We start from the raw sequence: 22983 nt of genomic DNA on the forward strand, positions 1-22983 counted from the left end.
CCCTTTGGCTGAAATGTTGGCAGCTTAGACAAACATGAAGGCTGGTGTTTGGAGATATACAGGGTCTGTGCAAGGCATCATTAATTCACAGCAAAACAAGGAGAGGGGCTCATTAAAGTCCAAATGGACAGAGCACCGGAAACTGTGTAGTTAAAAAGATTTTTCTCTTTGGACTAGTATAGATAATTGCACCATAAATAATCCACTCACATCAATCTGCCACTTATACACTATCACACTTGATTATGATCACTCCAGATGAAATGTTGGAAAGTTACCACTAAGGGATGGCAATTGAGCTTCCGAGACCCCTTTTTGCGTTTAAACGCAATGATAATATTCGTAAAAATCTGGTTACTACTTATAGAGTCAGCAAGCCACAAATACAATCTTCTCTAACCATGCAGAAGGTTATTGGCAGCTTTCCTTGTGGCACGTGTAGTATTTGTGAACATTGTCAGGCCACGAAATCTATCACTTACAATGGATTTACGATGTTATCCAAAAGCATGAATAACTGCAGAAGTTGCAATGTTGTTTACCTTCTACGCTGTCCCTGTGGACTAGCGTATGTGTGTGAAACTGGAAGAGAACTTAGATTACGCCTATTGGAACACCGATTGGCTCTTAAAACCAATAAACAAAATGCCCCCCTTGTTGAACATTACAATCTAGTGAAACATAAACACACAGAATTTAAGTGGTTTGTGATCGGAAAAATCACAGGTAATATTAGAGGGGGCAATATGGAAATGAAAAGGAAAAATAGAGAACAATGGTACATTTCCATTCTCAACACCATCAGCAAAGGACTTAACACCAAAGAGGACTGGATGAAACTGATTACATAGGAAGTCACTCTAGGGCCATATCTGGTACACCTATTGGGTAACCACATGGGTGGTTCTTTGATTGTGTTTCAACCACAGTGGACAACTACATTGCTGGTCCGTTCATTATGTCTCAACCACAGTGGCCCCACTAGGCTTCAAACTTACCCCCCTTCTTCTAAACTGGAAAAACAGGAATGTCTGATTAGCACTCCACCATAGAGATATGACCGCACTATATGGGTACAACAGAGGTATTGTGTTATCGGGTAGCCTATTTTCTCTTTAGATGTCTGGTTATTTGATCATTACATATTCGTACTACAAAGAGATGAGATTCTGCGCTTCACATACCTGAAACATATGATGTTTGAATCCACGTGATTAGAGACGAGTACTTAATGTGGTTCCTAAATGCCGGTTCTTGCGAAGAGAGGCACGCACTAATCGACGATCGTACAGACGCGAATGTAGAGCGAAAGAGGTAAGAGCTAGTTAGTATTAATTATAACTTTTAGGTCCCTTAATAGAGAATATCGGGCATTTTTAGGTTAAAAACGGTTTAAATAAAGTATCTCCCTCGGTCTTTTTTTGAAAAAAATGACATTGACACGCTTTCTGCCTTTAAATACACAATGGCAGTGAGAGATTATAAATCGTGATGCTTTTCTTTATACCACTAAATGACCTAAGTGTAGGGCTTTTTTTTACCCTCAGTTTTAAACCTTGTGTTGTAATAATAAATACGGTGATTGACTACGTAATGAGTCTTTCGTTACTTCAAAAATCATCGGGGGTCATGTTGTTAATATAACACAATAGGCGGCCCACCCCTTTTAGTTTTAACATGGCCTCCTCAATACTTTGAGTAGTGGTTATGTTATAAATTTCTCGTATGTGACTAAATGAATCTAATATAAGGGGTCACTTATTGAATATGTACACAGGCGTCAGCATTAACATTACTTTAGTTTGTACATGGCCTCCTTAATACTTCGAGTAGTGGCTATGTATAAAAATAAAATTCTCGTATGTGATTAAATGAATTTAATATAAGGGGCTACGAATTGAATATATACATAGGGGTTAGCATTAAAATGACTCATGTTCATTTTAATTTATTTTATTTATCTCGTCTGTCTAGCCCATCCTACAATATTGGTTGGAACAGATAACCATCTCCCTGTCCAGTAAGACATCTTTTTAGATGAAACACGGCTATTTCAACAAACTTGTGTGAAAGTATTTTCATATTGTGGGTAAGTTGTTGTGACAAACTCTTAAAACACGTAACATTTAATATCCACAATTCTAATGGGGCATGCTTTGGACTTATCGTTTGTCTATATAGATCGTGTTACCCTCGAGGATTAATTGATTAATACGAATCTTCATACGGAGTGAGACCCCACCTGATCATCTTAAGGTGAGATACCATAGAGAGACCAGTCCCTTTTATACACTCTAGGTGTTATAATGCAGAGGGTCCGTTGAATAAAGAATTAATTGAGATATTTCCTTTCTTTTTCAAGTAAAGATAGATAGATACCTATCATCATTTTAACTTTGGTCGCCTCCAATCCCAGAAGCCCACTGCCAGTGATTTTCATTGCGGCAAAGGTACTTATATAATCACGACTGAGAATTACATTGGGAGTGGTGGATAGAGAGACTTTAGAATAATCAAATTGCTCTCTATACAATAAATAGTCACAAATAAGGTATGGTGTATGATGAGTAGTTTTTTTGATAAAGTGTGTTAGTCTGACAGTGTGACGTTTGTGGATTTTGTTTACTCTAAGCAGAGCGTTCCAAATGGGATGTTGGAAATTTGAGGGTGGGATATTAGTAGCCAAATTGACATACTGTTTATACTAAGACTGCCAATTTTGCATGTTTTAAACAACGATTCTCTAATCTATTGGAGTGTGTAGACAAATTGTATATATATTGTTTTTGCACTATATTAAATTTTTTCGTTTTTAATTTTATATTATGTTTTATGCTAGGAATGATCACTAAATTTGTCTAACGGAGGAAAAAATATTGCAAGTCCTGAGGAAGGTGGTTCTTATCATTCTACACCACCGAAACGCGTCGACGCATATGTTTCTTGTTTAATTTGTTTTGGGACAGAACTTTGAGAAACTTGGGTGAATTATTATCAGTCTGTTTTTGTCAGTGGTTGTCTTTCCTTCTGTATAAATGTCTAAATGTTCAATTGTCATTCCTGTATGAGTTTCAGGGAAAAAAACATTTTCTCACTGGTTTAATGATTAAGTTTTGTTTTAAGTTTATTAATTTGTGCAAACTGGTTTTATAATTCTCATGTGAGTCCCATTGCTATAAAGGGACTTTTAATATGCTAATAAACTTAATTTGATGTTTTTTAACTAACACAAATCTCCTTAGTGGTAACTTTCCAACATTTCATCTGGAGTGATCATAATCAAGTGTGATAGTGTATAAGTAGCAGATTGATGTGAGTGGATTATTTATGGTGCAATTGTCTATACTAGTCCAAAGAGAAAAATCTTTTTAACTACATCATTAATTCACAGTACAGACAGCAAACAGATAAAGAGCTTCGAGTCCCAAACCCCATCTTTGAACCGCCCTATCGTATATCTATGTTTTAACCATACATTTGCATGTTAAATACTTTTTGCTAATAAGCGTTCCGGCACACACCTGTTAAAATTAAGCCCCTGTATGGCTATAGGGGCGCTGCCAGGAGTGCTGGGGTTTTTTGTTTGCCTTAATAGGTGGATATTTTTACAAAAAACAAAATAAGCAAACATGCAACAGCGGCAGCATTTGCGAAGGCAAATTTTTTAGCGGTGTTTTTTTTTGTATTTGTAAGGAAATATTTAAACTATGCAGTTTACACAATGTTACTGGCTTATAAAGCAAACTAACCGCGTCTCGCCAGGACCATCCCATCTGTTCTAAGTTGCCAACACCCACACCCCTGAGCCTTCCACAGGTAAACCGCTGACTGGCTGCAGTCATTCTATATACATCGGCAAGTTAAATGCGCGTTGCTGACATCTGAGTGATCAGCAGGTCATGCATTTGAGGGGGGACAAGAGAAGGGGGTGAGAGAAATAGATCGAGTGGGATGGATGGAGGGAGTGAGAGAGGGAAGCACACAAGAGAGAGAGAGACAATTAAAACAGACTTCGTCTGCGCTGTGACTGTGCTGCCATAGCGACCCGTGAAAGGACCACATCTTGTAAATGAGGGAAACAAATCTTTCTTCTAAGGGACTCCCTTTGGCTGAAATGTTGGCAGCTTAGACAAACATGAAGACCGGTGTCTGGGGAAATACGGGGTCTGTGCGAGACAGCATTAAATCACACTCCAAACAGCAAACAGATAAAAAGCTTCGAGTTCCAAACCCCATTTATGATCCGCCCTATCACATGGTACATATTATACTGGTAAATATCATCAAGCAGACACCTGTTTAAATTAAGCCCCTGTATGACTATAGTGGCACTGCCAGGAGTGCTGGGGTTTTTGTTTGCTTTAGTAAGGTGGATATTTTTACAAGAGGTAAAATAAGCAAACAATAAACGGCGGAAGCGTTTTTAAAGGCAAGTGTTTTCTCGGGGAACCTTTATAATTTGAGGAAATATTTAAAATTACATGCAGTTTACAAAATGTTACAGTTTTTTGGCACTTTGAAACAGACGGATTACAACAAACGTGTGTTTAGTTTTGGTGATAGTGCCTGTATTTTAGCCCACCATAACCGTAATAGAACGGTGCGCTATAGAAGCCAGTGGAGGGTAGGGCTGGGGGAGAGTCAATGACTGCAGCGCTACCCAGTGTGAACCCAAACACCCCATATGCATTATAAACGCACCATAGGAGACGCGGCCTCGGTTACAAACACCTCGTCTGACTGCCTAGAAATAGCCTAAGGGGGGGGTGTGGGGGGCTGTGGTGAAACTAAGCAACGTCCGTGCTGGTGCCATTCCACGGCCTTATCTCTTGTTATAACAAGTCTGCAGACTAGGGACATGAGTCCACAAGCAAAAAGGTGGTTGTAAAGACATCCCAAGGGAAGAGAGTGGTAAACAAGCAACAAAAGCTGTAAATTCATTAGTAACAGGATACTAGTTTAAGCAAAGGCAGCAGCATTTGTAAAGGCAATTCTTTTATCGGAAAATGTTTATGATTTCTGAGGAAATATTTTAAATTCTATGTAGTTTACACAATGTTACTGCTTTATTTGCTCTTTCAAACAGATGGCTCCCCCGCCCTATCGCATGGTATATGTTTTACACGTAAAATTGGATGTTTACATACCTTTTCATAATAAGCGTTCCGCCAGACACCTGTTGAAATTAAGCCCCTGTATAGCATTCATTCTATATAGATCGGCGAGTTAAATGCGCGCTGCTGACATCTGAAGTGATCAGCAGGTCATAAATTCGAGGAGGGACAAGCAAAGGGGGTGAGACAAACAGATCGAGAGGGATGGATGAAGGGAGTGTGAGAGGGAAGCAGACAAGAGAGAGATAGTGAAAGGACTCCAGTTTCTAAATGGGGGAAAGAAATATTTCTTCTCCGGGACTCCCCTTGCTCAATACATTATCACAACTGGTAGGATAGCTCAGTAGTTCAGGGCTCACTGCTGTAATTTGTGTTTGATATGCAGGCCACACAGTGGTCTACCCTCTGATCATTCTGAGGCTGACAGGGTGAATGCCACTGGGATGGTGACAGCAGGCACTGTGCCAGGGGGCAATTCGATTTGTGTTATAAAGATGGCCGTTATTATAAAAATGTAGACCCATGACAACATTGGAAAAGCCAACGCACAGCACGCTACGAATGAGACACAGTTGAAACGCACTCACATGCGCGTGAGAGGCAGGTGCTCACGTGCGCCACCAACAATGTGTTCCTTACCTTTCACTAGGCCTACCTACGTCTGTATCTTAGCCCAGACCAACCCTAACAGGACAGTGCGTGAGAGAAGCCAGTCAAGGGTAGGGCTGGGGGAGAACAATGCACAATACAAACAGCAAATAGATAAAAAGCTTCAAGTTAAAAAGCCCATTTATAAACCGCCCTATCGCATGGTATATGTTTTACCCATAAATGTGCATGTTTAAATGCCTTTTGCTGATAAGCGTTCCGGCAGACACCCGTTTAAATTAAGCCCCTGTATGGCTATAGTGGCGGTGCCAGGAGTGCTGGGGCTTTGTTTACTTTAGTAAGGTGAATTTTTTTACAAAAAGTAAAATAAGCAAACAATGAATGGGGGCAACGTTTTTAAAGGCAAGTCTTTTCTCTGAGAATCTTTATAATTTGTGAAGAAATATTTAAAATTCTATGCAGTTTACAAAATGTTACATTTTTTTTGCACTTTAAAACAAACGGATTACAACAAACGTGTGTTTAGTTTTGGTGATAGTGCCTGTATTTCAGCCCACCATAACCGTAACAGGACGGTACACGATAGAAGCCAGTGGAGGGTAGGGCTGGGGAAGAGTCAATGACTGCAGCGCTACCCAGCGTGTACCCAGCCAACCCATGTGCATTAGAAACGCACCATAGGAGACGCGACCTCGGTTACAAACACCTCGTCTGACTACCTAGAAATAGCCTAAGGCAAAATGGGAGGGAGGCGTGTCTGTGGTGAAACTCAACAAAGTTCGCCCTGGAACCATCCCACAACCTTATGTTGTTATAACAAGTCTGCAGACTAGGGACATGTGTTCAAGAGCAAAAATGTGGCTGTAAAGACATCCCAAGGGAGGAGGGCGGTAAACAAGCAACGAAAGCTGTAAAGTCATTAGTAACAGGATAATGGATGCCTGTAGACACAGAGGGCACCACTCAAAGGGGTTTCAGCGGAGCGCGGCCGGAAACGCCACAGTAGGGAACGGGTGTGCGGCTTTGAGGCTCAGTCCATGTACAGCGTTTACCTCATGGGAGCGAGCAGCGGCAGGCTCGATAATTGGAAACAGATGGCTCCGCTGCTCGCTCCCGCAAGGTAAACGTCGTACATGCACGAGTGCTCATTGGAAACAGTGCAGTACATGCACGAGTTTCCCAAAAAGTACGGAGTGATTCCAAGAGATCACTCCAAAGCAGCGCTTGTGTGCTGCATAGGTGAGACCTAAAAAAATGTGTGCACATGTAAAATACATACCATAATGAAGCAGAGATTGTTTACATCCAAATAGAGCCTTATTTTACAACAAAAAAACCTTCCACTTACCAAGGGCATTTTCTAACACAGCAAACTTAACTGCTGCTCAGTTTCCCCAGAAGGTTTGAAAAGAGCAGGACTCGGTCCTCCGTTCATCTGGGTGTCCTGTCTCCTGCCCTAAATGTGAAATATAATTCACGGTGCCCTTGATATACAATGAACATTCAAATTACAGAATTAATAATGGTTGCTGAGAGATGCTAGTAACCGCATGTGCTGCGGGCGGCTTGAGGCCCCGTCAAGAGCATAAAGCGCTGTAGACATCTACAACACCATGTGGATACTTAAAAATGTTGTGATTAAAATGGCAGTCTTCGGATGCTCCTGTTTGGGGTCTTGGGATGCTGCGCACCTTTATGTGCTTCTGCCCGCTCTTGGGGTGACTTCTCGCTGTAAAATCCGGTGATTACATCTCTTCTGCTGTAGCTTCATAGCGCCAGTGCCATGGCTCCTAGCCTAGCGCCTCTGCAGCTGTATGTGCAATAGAGCCGGCCTGCGGTCGATTACCAACTCTTTCCTGTATCTAGTGGAAGGGACAGGGCAGGCCTGACTGGCATGCAGAGGAGGCCAGGGGTCCTGGTTCAGTAGTGACTGAACAGTGAAGATGGCAGAAGCAGACAGAAAATCTGAACAATAAACGCTGAGTAGTTGCCTAGGAAACCAGTTGTTAAAACACCCTTTGACACAGGCAGTTTGCTGAACTTCGAGGCCTCACAATTTTGGCAGAAAAGAGGAATGGAAGGGCGCTCGAGATAAAGTGATTAGCTCAGGATCACACACTGTAGGAATGCGTGGAAGCCGAGATTTGAAGTCGAGTTTCCTGGTTCAACAGTTGAAGACGGCCCATCTGGACAGCGTCTCCTTTACTGCCTCTACACTCCTGGAACGCAGTGGCTTCAGACACAACACGGCTGCTCTCTTCTCTGTCAGTGCGCCCGAGAGCTTTACTGTTTTGGCCGAGCACCTGCGAGTGAACTGAGCAACATTGAAACCGTTAACAGCGCAGCGCTCATGCCGAGCACCGTGCTGATTATGTATAATTAACAGCACGGTGCTCGTGACAAGCTCCGTGCTGATTATGTATGCAAGTGGGGCCTTAAAAAGAAAGTTCTCCTTGGACACACATGAACCACAAGAGCGGACGAAAACTATAGTTAGGCGGTGCTGCTTCTGAAATAAACGGAAGTGACGCATCAGATCAACAGCCAATAATAAGCCCGCTAAGAAAAGCAATGCCAGAGTTTACTAATGGCATGTGGCAGGAGAAATTACCTGGCAATAGGCGGAGTTTGACCCCTGATACGGATTAATTGATGTCTCGGAGAGACAGCGCATGCGCGATGCCTAGGCGAGACCTAAATAAATGGGCTAATGACTATATGGGCTTATTTAAAGTATTTCTTCAAGAGATGAAGATGAATTCAAGATAGAATTGATATGGATATCATTTTTTCATAGAGCTCAACGAATGGCCAAGGGCGTCTTGGCGCTGGCATATGCAAGATAAGTAACGCCTAGAATAATACTGTAGTTCAAAAAGCCAAGATTTCAGTTGTTTCCTGAAACATGTCAAATTAGGCTGATTTTTTAATTGGAACGGAAGCTTGTTCCAGGGTTTGCATGTTAAAAAGACAAAACTGCTGACCCCACAAGAGACATTGTTACATTTGGGGATAATCACAGTTTTGGATGCCACGGAACGAGGGGCTCTCCAAGGCATATTCCAGGAGAAGGATTTCCTCAGATACTCTGGGCCTGTATTATACAGAGATTTATGGGCCAAACAGAGTGACTCAAAAGCAACTCGCTTTTTGATCCGCAGCCTATGAAGCTCAGCTAACTTGTGAGAAAACTATTTAAATTTAGTTACTCTCAAGAGAAGAAGGGCAGCGGCATTCTGTAAAGTTTGAAGTCTATTCAAAAAGCGTTGTTCAAAGTCCAAATACAGGGCATTGCAATTATCCAACCTGGAGAGTACCAGCGCTGTGATCACTGATTTCTGCAGACCAAAGGAGATGAAAGAAAAGATCTTCCTCAACATTCTTAAAAGACAGAAACAAGAGGAAGAGAGCTTGTTGATCTGAACACAGAAAGTAAGATTAGAGTAAAAAATAACTCCCAAATTCTTAACTTTTGGAACAGGAAGGGTACCCAAATGCTGCGGCCCCCAAGCAGAATCTCAAAAGGAAACATCCTTACCAAAAAGGAGGTCCTCGGTTTTATTCATGTTTAATTTAAGGGAATTATGTCTCGTCCAACAGACAACTTCGCTCATGCAGCTATTGAAGCATTGTGAGACATCTTTACCATCACCGGAAATCAACACCACAATTTGGGTGTGGTCAGCATAGGAAATGGTCGAAAAGCCAAAAGAGAGGATCAATCTTGCGAAGGGCTAAACATACACATTGAACAGCGTGGGGCTTAATGACGACAACTGAGCAACCCCCCAAGTCAGTTAGAATGTTTTAGACGTGAACAGGGTGATAGACTGCTCCCTATTAGTTAGAAAACAGAGAAAGAAATCCAGCACTGTTCCACAAATCCCTATCTCCTCTAGACGATCCAGGAGGACGGAGCGACTCACCATGCCGAAGGCTGGGGATAGGTCCAAAAGGATCCCCGCAGCCTTCCCTCCCCTGTTCATAATAGATCTGATTTTCTCCATGGCCACCCAACAAAGCCGTTTCTGTACTATGGTTTTTCCTAAAACCATTTGGGCTCCATATAAAATTTCATTTTGATCTAAGTAATCAAACAGTCATGTTGAGATGTTTTTCAAGAATTTTTGCAGGTATAGGCAAGCATGAAATTAGGCAAAACATTTTTTTTCCTCCTTAGGATTGAGATTAGCTTTTTTTTGATCGAAGGAGTACAGAGGTCGTTTACCAGAGGCAAGGGAAGGAACAGGTGAGGTGTCCAAGAGTGCTGACCAATATTGATACTTGGACACAGGCATTTACGATGTATGCCAGAATAATTTGTGAAAAGGCACCTGAAAGTAGCATGGTATTGCTCAAGTATATGAATGCAATAAGGATGAACAGTATCAGCTTTGGTGGTCTGGCATGGCTGAAATATGACGAGAAATTCATGTGGAGGAGAAGTCTTAATCTAGCCAAAATATGGGAGGAATTGGACAATGAGCTGTAATTACAATACACAATCCCAACAAGCCCCATGCTGGGTATACAAATGGTGAGTGGGTTACCACTGAATGAGCGAACAGGCCCAGGAGGAGTAAGTTGGCATTTAAAAAAAAAAGCATGCTACTTACCCATGCAAGTTCTGACATACATTCTCCAAATGTTGAGGCAGACATCCAATGCAGACAATCAACAGGACAAGGAAAGAGGTAAATAGGTAGATTCCAGGGTACTTTAGGAAGCAGGGGATAGGAGTGGTAAGCCACGTAGATATAGTATTTGAAAGTCCGGTGTTATTCCATGATGAGGGAGTCCACCTATCCCTATTGGGCAACAGGATTTACTTAGAAAAATTGATGGAAGTGTTGGTGAACCAGGTGCAGAATGGTCAGAGAGTTGTTTTGTAGGGGTGGGAAATTGTTTAGAGGCTGAGGAAAGAGTTAGTCATTATTTAATAGGGTAATGTGTATGGATCATTAGAGAGAGCAGCAGTATGCGTTCCGTGGGTTGGAGTGGGTGATACTGTAGTAATTCTGCATGTTTTTTCCTAGGACGAGCTGAGAAACTGAGACTCTTCTTGTTTGTATGTACAAATCTCCCTAGTATTTAGCTAGAGACATTTTTGCAAGGAACATCCAGCAGATCAGTGCAAGTTTTGTACAAATTTTGTAATGACTACTTGGACACTAAACCCCTGCTTGCTCCAGATAGATATTAATCTGAATAGGGATATCAAGGCATAAGATTCCATCTCTATTTGAACAGTGCACCCAATCAGTGCAAGGTATTGTTAATTATCACCACACTGAATGATAGTTCACTCATCAAATTCAGATGGAAAAAACAGTGAGAAGACACAGACAGATTCATAGCAATGAAATGCAGGTTTCACACAAGTTAGTGTTGATTGTTCCCAAAATTAAAACATCATTACTAAGGAAATTCATAATCATGAGGGGTAGGGGAGGGAGACGTCTGGGGGCAGGTTTTGAGGCTGGATCAAAATGTCCTCTTAACCAGCGGCTAAGAGGCTGCGTGATTGAAATGTACTTCAAAAGTTTATCAGGTCACCCCAACGTTAGTAGTGACACATCTCAACACGTCTTTCATTCTTTAAATGTCGTATTACCAACACCTTTCATCAATGGCCCTAATCTTTAAGGGGGCATTACCATGAATTCTGAGAATGCCTCCCTTTCTAGTAATGAGCAGTACCAGCCTTCTGGGGCAGGTGAGAGAGGGTGGTAGAGATGTCGATGACGATGACGGCAAGCTAGAGAAGCCCCCAAACCACAAGGTTGCAAATTAATCCTTTATCATTCTGACACCGGAGAGGTCCAGAACATTCCAAAGAACAGTCAGGTGCTGAGAGAGGGGTGCAAATTCTCTTGATACTTTTCCCATTTCAGCCTGAGGGTGAGGAGGGGCCCATGAGCTGAGAGAGTGACTGTCCCAGGCTGGGAGGGAAGGAGCATGAGGACATGTGCCTAAGGGGAGTTGTGAGGTAAGATGCTGTGTTGCTCGTACCCTGGGAGAAACCCATGCAGCAGAGACTGGGTCAAGGTTTGTGGCAAGGCAGGATCCACGATGAAAAGAGCTGCAGTTCCGGTAACAAGGAGAGAGATAACAGATCCTGAGCCCATGGAGCGGCATGACCCTGTCACAACATGACTCAAGCACTAGTTGCCGTGATAAATGAAACAGCTGGAGGAGCCGATGCCAAAAAAGTGGTATCTCCAAGACAGTCCCAACATGGAAGCAAAAATGGTCGGTGGGACTACTCAGAGCTGATCCTGGGGATATTAAACCCTGATTGTAAAACTGGATCAGAGAGTTGCCTTCTCTCTGCACAGAGGCAGGGAGCCAGTGGGCCTGGACAGCTAATCTTATTGTGGGATGCTTAACTGAGGTTAATCTACAGATTGTCTGCCCCCCAGTATATTAGACATGGTCCCAAATCTATTGTTTTTTGGCATCTGTGGGGTGCAAGAGCCATCAGTGAGGAAACAGGAACACTGCACAGCTGGGCCAAGTAGGTTGGAGAAGACGAATGGTGGCATCAAAGCCTAAGTTGGGTAGGCCGCACCCTACAGCGTCTGAGCATACAACCATGATTGTGGGAAGCCCCAGACTGAGCCTTCCTTGCTCTGCAAAGCTTCTGAAACTTGAGTGACCCTGAAGTGAAGACACTCTGGCCACTTGTCTTGTGAAAGAGCAAACAATACCAGAAGCAGCTGATGTGGCTGCATGTGTACATGGTGGCAACCCCTGCTCCAAGGCGGCTGCCTATATAGAGCCCTGAGGACCAAACATTAGAGATGCGGAACTGGGGCCCTGAAAGGGGGAGCAGATAAGGACTTCAGACATGTTACCTGTAAAATGGTCCTTATTAATGCACAAGACATGTGTGAAGCCAGTTCAAGTAAGAGCTCTATTCAAAATATCCCAGCCAGCTCCTCTGATCGGCCCAACTGATCTCTCTGGAATACTGTAATATAATATTCCAAGGATACAGGCTTTGAACAATGATCATTAGCCAGGTGATATCATTGACATCATGTCACAGGACATCACACTCAAGCACACAGAAGGGTAAACCATAGGTGATTTTTGTCCCTAAGTGAGGACACTCTAGGCATGAGAGGTGGACTGTGACTCCAATGGCCACTGAGGCAGTTCAGCATATTCCTGTGCCGAACCATTAAGTGTTGCGGTCTGCTGGCTGATTGCCAATGGACAAATGGAATAGTGCACTGTGACTGGAGCCTGCATTCAACCGTTAAGAGCCCTGGAGCCCTGGAGTCAGCAGCAGCAGTGACTGAAACCAGTAGGACTGGCCAAACAGATTGAGGCTCTCCACTGAATTGAAGACACATATTGGTTAACTTGCATCATTGAGATATGGTCCACTGGGGATGTCAGCCACGTGAATCAATAATGGATAAACCTAAAACATGCCAGGAATTGGCACGGGGGAAGGGCCCTAATCAGCAACAGCGGGCGCCCAAGTGGACTATACCTTAGGGGTGATGCAAGTAGAAGTACATGGAGATACATTACATCAACCTCACAAGCTGGACAAAATAGTGGACACAGTTGCATCCACAAGGGAAGCTCTGGAAACTAAGATAATTGATAAAGTGGTTATAGCTGTAGGGCTGCTTAGGGAAGATCAGAAGAAACTGTGTGGGTCAGGGAAAATGAGCCTGTGAGTGTAAAACTGCATTCATGCCCTGAATAATCCACATTTGAATGAGGAAAAACAGGTACAGAACCTCACAGAGAGGGTGCGATTCCTAGAATATACAGCAGAAGATTCAGAGAGGGCTCCAGATGAAAATAAATTCACATTGTGAGCCAAGATAAAGGAAAAGAGGAAGCAGATATGACTTATTTTCTCAAACAATAGCTCACAAAGAGGAGGAGCCTCAGGTCCTTTCTAATTTGTATGGAATATAAAGGGCACATAGAATACTGGCATGTTGAGGTCCTCATCAATATATAATCCTAACAAAGGTTCAGAGGACAATTAACATCAAACTACAATACAAAAAGCTTTTGAAAGCTAGGCAAGTCATAAATCAATACCTTCAAGAAAAAATAGAAGAAAAGTTAAAGGAAATTGAGAAGAAAAAGAGAGAAAGAGACCCATATATAATGTAAATTCACAGACAATTTTTTAACAAATTTATTACATTAATAAATATTGAGACAGTTAGAATAGTGGCGCTTAATACAGTATGCTGGTACAAAAACCAGACAAGTGGCAAACAACAGAATAAATATCACAGAACAAGGAACAACATAGAACAAAATAATGTGTCCTTCATTATTTGTATGGCCACATTGTGTCGACGGCGTTTCGACCTCTGTAAAATTACACGGTCATCATCAGGACTGAGAAATACATTGAGCGTCCAAATATTTCTGTGTGATAAAAATATATATATGGGTCATAACAATGATAATAAGCTAATTTTCATTTATCACAAAAAAAGTACTGAAAAAAGGTCAAAGCTGAAGAACAAGACCATGTAAAGGAGAAGAAAATAGATTCAGTCCAAGAAAGTTAATTCACCACACCCAAACAAAGTGAAAGGAAAAAGGGCCTTAACACCTAAAGTGAAAATGAAGTTGGAAGCATCACCTATTCCGGTTTGTTCAACAACCCTATCTTGCTTTAATGGGTTGGAATAAGACTCCACCAGTTTTATCTAGGGGTAAGATATTTGTAAATTAGAAAAATATACATTTATTCTATATATCCAAAACCGAAAAACGAATCAGCATATTACTTACTTTAGAATTTAAAATGAGCAGGCATAAATTTAAGCCGTCCAAACAAGATCCTGAAACACTTTATTCAGGCTGGTGATTTCGATCTTGACAAATCATGTCACACGTCAGGCAAATAAATCACTAAGGTACTTCGGCGCCACAACTGGCTGGAAAAATAGAACACACGAATACCTTTCTTTAGTTGGTATGACCAAAACCCATTGGTCCAAAAAAAACCTAATATTACGAATGTAGTCACAATTCTCATGTGGCTATCTTAATTAATTGCTAGCCACAATCTGATGTACCATGTCAAGGATATACTTACAATATTTATCTCTAATGTTAGCAGAAAGCTAAACTAATTTCGGTCAATTTAATTTCAGAATTGACACTTTATCAATAATATATATTTGGAAAGTATTAATTTCTAAACGGTAATTAATCACAACGTTTAAAAATACGTGCTTAATCCTTGTATGTATTTAAGAAGCAACAATTGCAGATGGAATACTGCTATTGTGACAATTTTACGAAAATGACTGTATTTACAAGACGATAATACGTTTGTCGTTGTGCATATGTACACAAGAGTGGTTAAAACACACTCCCATTGGTGTGCATGCTAAAGAAACATTGCTTGAACCTATATGGTCAGGGACTACCGAATTTCCCCCTCCCCCTGCGCGTAAACCACATTTTCAAATGAGGGACATGAGAAGGTAATTACTTTTTGGAGGCGGGGGTCGTACAACCCCCGGCCGTATTTATTAAAATATGAAAACAAAATTAAAATTTAGAAATAAACAATATTAACACAATTATACGCAGAAACATAACACCACATTTGATTACAATTCATATGCACAGATATCAGATGGCTAACCTTAAACTATCACTAATACATAGTTTTCCTATCCGAATCTAACATCTGGACATAATCATACATTAATTATTTTCTGCGTATCCTATTTGGGCCTACGGCAAGGTCGCTAACCGGTGTCAGATCCTTATCAATTAACCACGCCCTCCCGTAGGAGTTGCGCATGCGCAGAGGGCCCGCTTACCGAGAGGGTACTTCCCCCCCCCGGTTACCCCCATACGTTCCCTGAACTCCATTCCAATTTGTGGGGTCTTGCACTCTGCGCCATTTAATGACGTCGATACCAGTGCGGGGTGGCCAACCAGCCTAAAGAAAGCGTGACTCCCCTCCTTTCCCCGCACCCATCCATCCAACCGGATGTACCGCCCCTGGAGTTCTAGGAGAGACCCCTTGTCCCTCCTCCTGGGCGACCCCATCCGTGAATGGCGCCGCCCCCTAAGGACCTTAAATGTACTGCTCACCAGTCATGACCTTACCGCCTGACCAAGGAATAGCAATAAATACGACGATAAATGACCTGTAACGGGAAAAAACAAAGGAACAAAACAACACCACACCGTAATTCATTACCCAATGATCCTATTGCAACAGGGGATGGTGGGTGGGCAAACAAATAGTTAGCAGCCCCCCAAGGGCTGCGTCTGATTGTCTAAGAGCGCGGGACCAAGAGACCGTGTCCCGCGCTCCCGGGCCCTTTATCCTAACACTGGGGGCAGACCAGTTCTAACTGGCCTGTCCCCCACCGCCCCCTTGACCCAGAAGCACCTTAATTGCTTCCGGGTCAAGGGTTCCCTGCCGCCACCCAATCCCGGCCGTGGCGCGCCCACCGCGTCACACTGATGCGGTAGACCCGCCGGGCCGGACGAACAGGCGAGGGAGGGGGAGGGGGTCGGTGCCCCGCCATATCCGCGGCGGGGCCGATACCGGCACCCGCCTTTCTATATGGTCAGGGACTACCGAATTTCCCCCTCCCCCTGCGCGTAAACCACATTTTCAAATGAGGGACATGAGAAGGTAATTACTTTTTGGAGGCGGGGGTCGTACAACCCCCGGCCGTATTTATTAAAATATGAAAACAAAATTAAAATTTAGAAATAAACAATATTAACACAATTATACGCAGAAACATAACACCACATTTGATTACAATTCATATGCACAGATATCAGATGGCTAACCTTAAACTATCACTAATACATAGTTTTCCTATCCGAATCTAACATCTGGACATAATCATACATTAATTATTTTCTGCGTATCCTATTTGGGCCTACGGCAAGGTCGCTAACCGGTGTCAGATCCTTATCAATTAACCACGCCCTCCCGTAGGAGTTGCGCATGCGCAGGGGGCCCGCTTACCGAGAGGGTACTTCCCCCCCCCCCGGTTACCCCCATACGTTCCCTGAACTCCATTCCAATTTGTGGGGTCTTGCACTCTGCGCCATTTAATGACGTCGATACCAGTGCGGGGTGGCCAACCAGCCTAAAGAAAGCGTGACTCCCCTCCTTTCCCCGCACCCATCCATCCAACCGGATGTACCGCCCCTGGAGTTCTAGGAGAGACCCCTTGTCCCTCCTCCTGGGCGACCCCATCCGTGAATGGCGCCGCCCCCTAAGGACCTTAAATGTACTGCTCACCAGTCATGACCTTACCGCCACAGGCCAGCATAGTTGACCGACTATCTGGCCCCCACCCATCCTAACTCAGAAAGGTCATGCCCCTGCCTCAATTCCCTGACCCATCCTATGAAAATTCATTCCACACCATTTCATCACCTAACCTAGTCGAATGAACCACGACTTCTATGAAGCACAGTTCCCCCTGACACCCCATGGGACCAGATTATGCTGCAGCCCTGGCACCTTTGTGCTACCCAGGCAACCTTGGAGATTACCTCCTCCAGAACGACCCTTCTGCCTAGTGGTATCAAGCCGTTACCCCACTACCTAAGAGCTATTGTGGCGAAGGACAGTGTCTCTTCAGAAGATCAGTGATAAAAACCCCCCTAAACTGACTGCGCCCAAGAATAGATACTTGGAAACCCCCTTGCTCTCAGCTCTGTCAGTATAGTCCGCAGGTGTAAAAAACACTAGCTAGCTTCCTCCCTACTGAAATCTCTGCAATCCATGCAGAGGCGAACCGCGGCCTAGACGCGTCACTATCCCACCCCCATACGAAGTATTCCACCTGCTCTCCCCAGGCGTAGGGTCCGTGACCCCCTTCCTAGTGTGTGATAAAACAAATACCAGGGTCGACTGCATCCGACAAAGTTGACATACCGCCAGGGAGCCACTAAATGGTCTTGATTGAACGCATCGCGATGTAACACGTCGCAACCCACACCCCTAGTATTAGTAGCACCATGCTGTAAAACAGTCAGGGTTAACCGGCCACTCAAATAGCCCGGCACTCATTGCCGACGTGATTATACGATTGTGATACTGACCCAGTAGTGTCCCACAGGCTCCCAAAGAATTCCCTTAAGCGTACCATGGGCCTCGTGACCCATTGAAACCGAAACAATCTGCTCTAAGATAGGTTCTGTGTTGACTGCTGCCCCTACCACAACATCCCAACACGCCTAGTGACCAATTTATTGACAAAGGGGTGCTGAGCAATAGTTTCGTACCCGGTCACTCCACATTTCCAGGATAATAATGCTACGGGGCTGGCTTCATCATAGGAATGTGCTTGCCGTTTGAGCCCTAGACCGTGAACTACCTGCAACCAAGCACAACGTTCTGGGATAAGCTCCGTGCCAGCCTATCCCCCTACATCGAGCATTCCAACCCTGCTCAATGTCCGCACTGAAAGGCGCCTGCGTGGACATGCGCCCTAATGGCAGTTAGCCGTTCCATGACCCCGCAATTCATGCGTCGCATCTGCCCCTAACACTTGTGTTTTATACCGCTGGTAAAGGTATCCACCTGCAAGGCAACGACCTGCCACCATAACACGAATGGCAACAATAAATGGGGGAGAACCATACCCTCCCACTATAATGCATGAGCAGCTCTGAAGGTATACACCTGCCAGGCAGACGTACTGCCGATTTACCACAAATGGCAACAACAAATGAGTGACAACTACACATTCCAGCTATGAAGCATATGGAGCACTGTCTCAGGCTAGCACCGCAGGAACCACTGGGTCGATCGCCCATTCCATTTGATGCCGCCGCTTGCCACTCGCGTTCCGACTCCACCGGTCCCTTTAGTTGTCAACCTCTCGTAGTCATAGCGGTGTGTAGCTCTTCCAGGCATCAGGCGTGGATCCAGGCATACATAAATGAAAATCAAAATTAATGATTAGTGCCTTATGCTGTGAGGTGCCCAACAACGATTTTTTAAGTCAGCGCTACTTCGCGAGACTGTACTCTCCCCACTTTCACCCACACCCCACAGGCTTTTAAAGTGTATCGATACTAGTCTTAGGCCCACCGGACCCATCATTCGTACGCCAAAATGTATGTAGGTGACCCGACGGAGGCGGGCGCCTCGCGGGACTGACATCAAAGACTGGAATATATTGATGTGACCTCACCACGGCTTGGAACGTCACAGTCAGCAGTCATGTTTCAATCTGACAAACATGTTTGACCATTCTGTAGCACATAATGGTCAGCACCTGGATGTGTAGCATTGAGTTTTTTGCGTCCATATTGACCAGACACATTCCTACTCCCCGAGTAAGTTCTACGACAAAATGTGGCAAGCAAGTAGAGCTGGCTAACCTGGTTGTCACCACTCTTTAGTAAGTAAGGATATGTGCGTTTCCGCAAGGATTAATTTGTGCCACTACCATGAGAATAATGGGTAATCTACCGTCTCTGCACCTTGGTGACTGACCCGAAGTAGTCTGTGGTCAATGCAAGGTTTAAAAACCCTACACCGATCACCGACTTATAATTTCGACCCCTTAGCCTGCCCTCAGTTGTATCACATAAGAAACATTGAAACCGACTTTCAAAGAGAGCTTGACTTAAAATGAGAGCGCCTAGCATAGCGCCAGTTGCAGTAATTGAGGACATTGAAATCATAATTCTATGTAAGAACGCCTAGCATAACACCAATTGTAATTTATATGAGGAGCATTGAAGTAGCGAAATCAAATTAGAACATCTAGCATAGCGCTAGTGTCATAACATGAAGAACATTTCACCAGATTTTCCGAGAGACTTCGAGAGTGCTAAGCATGGTTTAGCTTTAACTTTCGTGTTTTGACCCGCAAACCTATCCTCCATTTACACATTCAATCAGAACAATAGGTCCTGAAATGGCCTCACATATATCGGAACCTCAGTTCGCTATGCATTATCACCAATGATTAATAACGGCCATGTAGCCGTGTGAAATTTTCATTTGCGAGTTTTTGTATTAGTTACACTTGGCGTTACGCTTAGCAGAGGGGCAGGCCATTATGTTGAGAGCACCCAACACAGCCCACTCGCATTTAAAAAGGGGCACATTCATAATTGTTAGGCACAGGAAGATTGAGTGAACTCCTGCCTTACTCCTGTGCAATCGTGTTAAGATGGACATGATGATACGTGCTAACCACCCCATGGTTACATACATGCTGGCACACTTGATAAAACCCATGCGGTAACACTACGTGGGAATACCCCAGAAAAACGCCCATATCGTAACATCACTGCAATCCCTCCATGCGGTAACATCCCCTTTGATAACCCCTTGTAAAACCTACGTGGCAACACACGGTCACAGTCACGCGGTATTACCCCCCTGGTAAACATTCAAATCCAAAAGTACTAAACACCAACGTGATAGAACCCACAAGGTAACTCTTGCTATCATCGCAGAAAGGGTTTACCCTATTCCGAGAACCTATTCGCTAAGGTGTCACCGAGATCCCAATAGCGTGAGCATAAGCAAGGGGCTTTGGTCTCCTTGCTTTGTGCAGTAACGTAACCGCAAAAATATGTCTTTAGATAAAATACCCACGCAACATATCCCCAAGAGCATAAATACCCCAACTGTGTAGCTTCAGGTAGTAACAAGCTGCCCTGCAAAAAATGCGCTTTATGATTTACATGCAATCCATCATAATCTCTCCCTTACAAGAGGTATTCTTGACCTGTCCGCGCGTGGATGTGATTCAGCAGGTGTCGTTATAATTAACTAATAATATTTGTAAAGAGATAATCATGCGGGAAATACCCTAGTCAACAGCAATCACTGACAACGCCAACATACTTAGCGAATGTACGCGCCGAATACGGGCACATATGGATAATGCATACATGCACACAGGCAATCACAGCTACTGACCCCCCTGTTACCGAAATTCGAACAGACATGCAGGCAGCCATGCCCACAATCCAAGAAATATGTAGCCATTAAACAGTAGGGGCAAAGAATGACGGGTATCAGGGTACGATGAATCACTGGGCGATTTGCACTAGGGGCCCATGATAGCACCGAGCCAGTTGCACCAAGGCGGTTAGCACTTTAGGACAACACACATGCACACAGATACACAGTCTTGGCATCAAAACGTGCATAGTCCCAAATCGCATCTCTTAACACCACCGTGGGGAAAGGAGCATGGTGGTTTCACGATTTTCACTATTCCACCCTCTCACGCTGCCACGCGCATCAAGCCCACGCGCACGCAGGGCCCGCCCCAACACCCTCTCACACTGTAGTTCCGGGTAGCCCGGTTTAATACGCGCTACCTTACTACTAACAAATGCGCTCCTTTATGCTGGTGCCCGTGCCTATCTTCTGACCCAGAATGACCCTGCTCTTTTAAAAGGTAGTGCACCCGTGCACGCGCGCTGCCTTCAAGCGCTATCTCCTCCCCGCATTATCGAAAGCTTGTCATCATACCTCAATTCCATGCTTCAAACTCAATCAAACATGGTCTGGCAAGTGTAGTTTTACAAGTAGCTACTGACCGCCGATTATTGGAAAATGAATCTGTGTGTAGCTCCTGCGCGCACACCGCACTCTCATTACACATATTCTATGGCTCGGGGAGATTACGTAATTAGCCCAGAATCACAGGATGGACGCGACCAGGATGGAAAATTGGAGCACCTGATGACCGCCAAGGGCACTTTTACATGGTGCCCATAGATGTATGGCGCGCCATGCTTCTGTTCTGAAAATAAACGTTGGAGAGTAATTCCCAACCAGCATTGGATCGCATTGCCATGAACCAGCCTACAGCGCATAACATGAGGTAAAAGTAAAACACTGCCCTGGGCCGAGCCAAAGCTCACGTTATGTATATTTTAACTAATGGGGGAAAAATAGTTCTTGCATATAGCTGCACTGTCAAACCAGAGCTAAAAAGACTCAAAGGGTCAAGGGAGACATTAGCGAAATTCTAGTGTGCAAGGGCAGAAATGCTACACACGGATCCAAATTGTGGCTGATCGGCTGTTCTGTGGAGGCCAAAAGGGAAAGCAGACTTGCTTTCTGTAGCACCACGAGGGGCTTCGCAATGTTTACACCATATACCATTAGGGTAAGTGCCCCCTCCTGGTTGTGATTACCACACACATCATTGCAAACAAGCAAGGGCAACAGGCCATCAGCAGTAAATATTAGCACAGGCCCAGAGAGGAATTATGATTCTAACTAGTAACAGAAACAACAAAACACCACTCGGTGTTAGCCGAGGACAGAAGACAGACTGTATGTGCACCGCCCCAACAGAACCTTCGTGTCCACATTCCAGAATAATGCAGCAGTACCTAGGTGCTTCCTGCTCGGTTGTGGCTCCTGTGAGAGTGAACATGACTACCATAGAAGAAGGCAGCGGTGGGAGAAAGTCACTACCTGCCCCATCGTAAAACGCTGCACGCCTACCTCGCGCTGAACAGTGCCTCACGCTGAATAGTGCCTACAACTGTATCACACGTTTGCCACTCACCATTCCTGTGCTGAGCAGGGCGATCACCCTGCGAAAACGGCGCGGGTCGGATCCACTGTGCCGCTCCTGTTGCCCACGATGTGGCTCCACCCGAGCCCATCCCTCCGAAGGCAGCTCACCGCCGTCGAGCGGCAGCACTAGGATTCTTTTCGACACCGGTTGAAAAGTATGGCCTCTTCATTCCGCCGCACCCTGCAGAAACAACAAAAAGAAGGAAATAAAATTACAGCCTCCTTGCGAGACTGTTGTGCTTAAGGCAAACAAATAGTTAGCAGCCCCCCAAGGGCTGCGTCTGATTGTCTAAGAGCGCGGGACCAAGAGACCGTGTCCCGCGCTCCCGGGCCCTTTATCCTAACACTGGGGGCAGACCAGTTCTAACTGGCCTGTCCCCCACCGCCCCCTTGACCCAGAAGCACCTTAATTGCTTCCGGGTCAAGGGTTCCCTGCCGCCACCCAATCCCGGCCGTGGCGCGCCCACCGCGTCACACTGATGCGGTAGACCCGCCGGGCCGGACGAACAGGCGAGGGAGGGGGAGGGGTTGGTGCCCCGCCATATCCGCGGCGGGGCCGATACCGGCACCCGCCTTTCTAGAAAAAGCCTGACAGAGTAAACGAGTCAGGAAGCAACAATTGTAAATAATGTACTGCTATTGCGGTAATTTTGCAGAAACAACTTTATTTACAGACCGGTAACAGATCCGTAATTGTGC

General features: G+C 44.5%; 1 protein-coding gene across 1 annotated transcript in view; it reads right to left on the reverse strand.

Moving 5' to 3' along the window:
• Positions 1–22629, reverse strand: part of LOC146810659 (uncharacterized) — a 47552-nt gene extending 24923 nt beyond the window's left edge. The window contains exon 1 of the mRNA XM_085614441.1: positions 22274–22629. The gene's annotated coding sequence lies outside the window, so the exon portion shown is untranslated. The remainder of the gene's footprint in view (positions 1–22273) is intronic.
• Positions 22630–22983: the final 354 nt, after the last annotated feature.

The sequence above is a fragment of the Triturus cristatus genome, chromosome 7 (assembly GCF_964204655.1).
Source record: "Triturus cristatus chromosome 7, aTriCri1.1, whole genome shotgun sequence".
NCBI classification, from domain to species: Eukaryota; Metazoa; Chordata; class Amphibia; order Caudata; family Salamandridae; genus Triturus; species Triturus cristatus.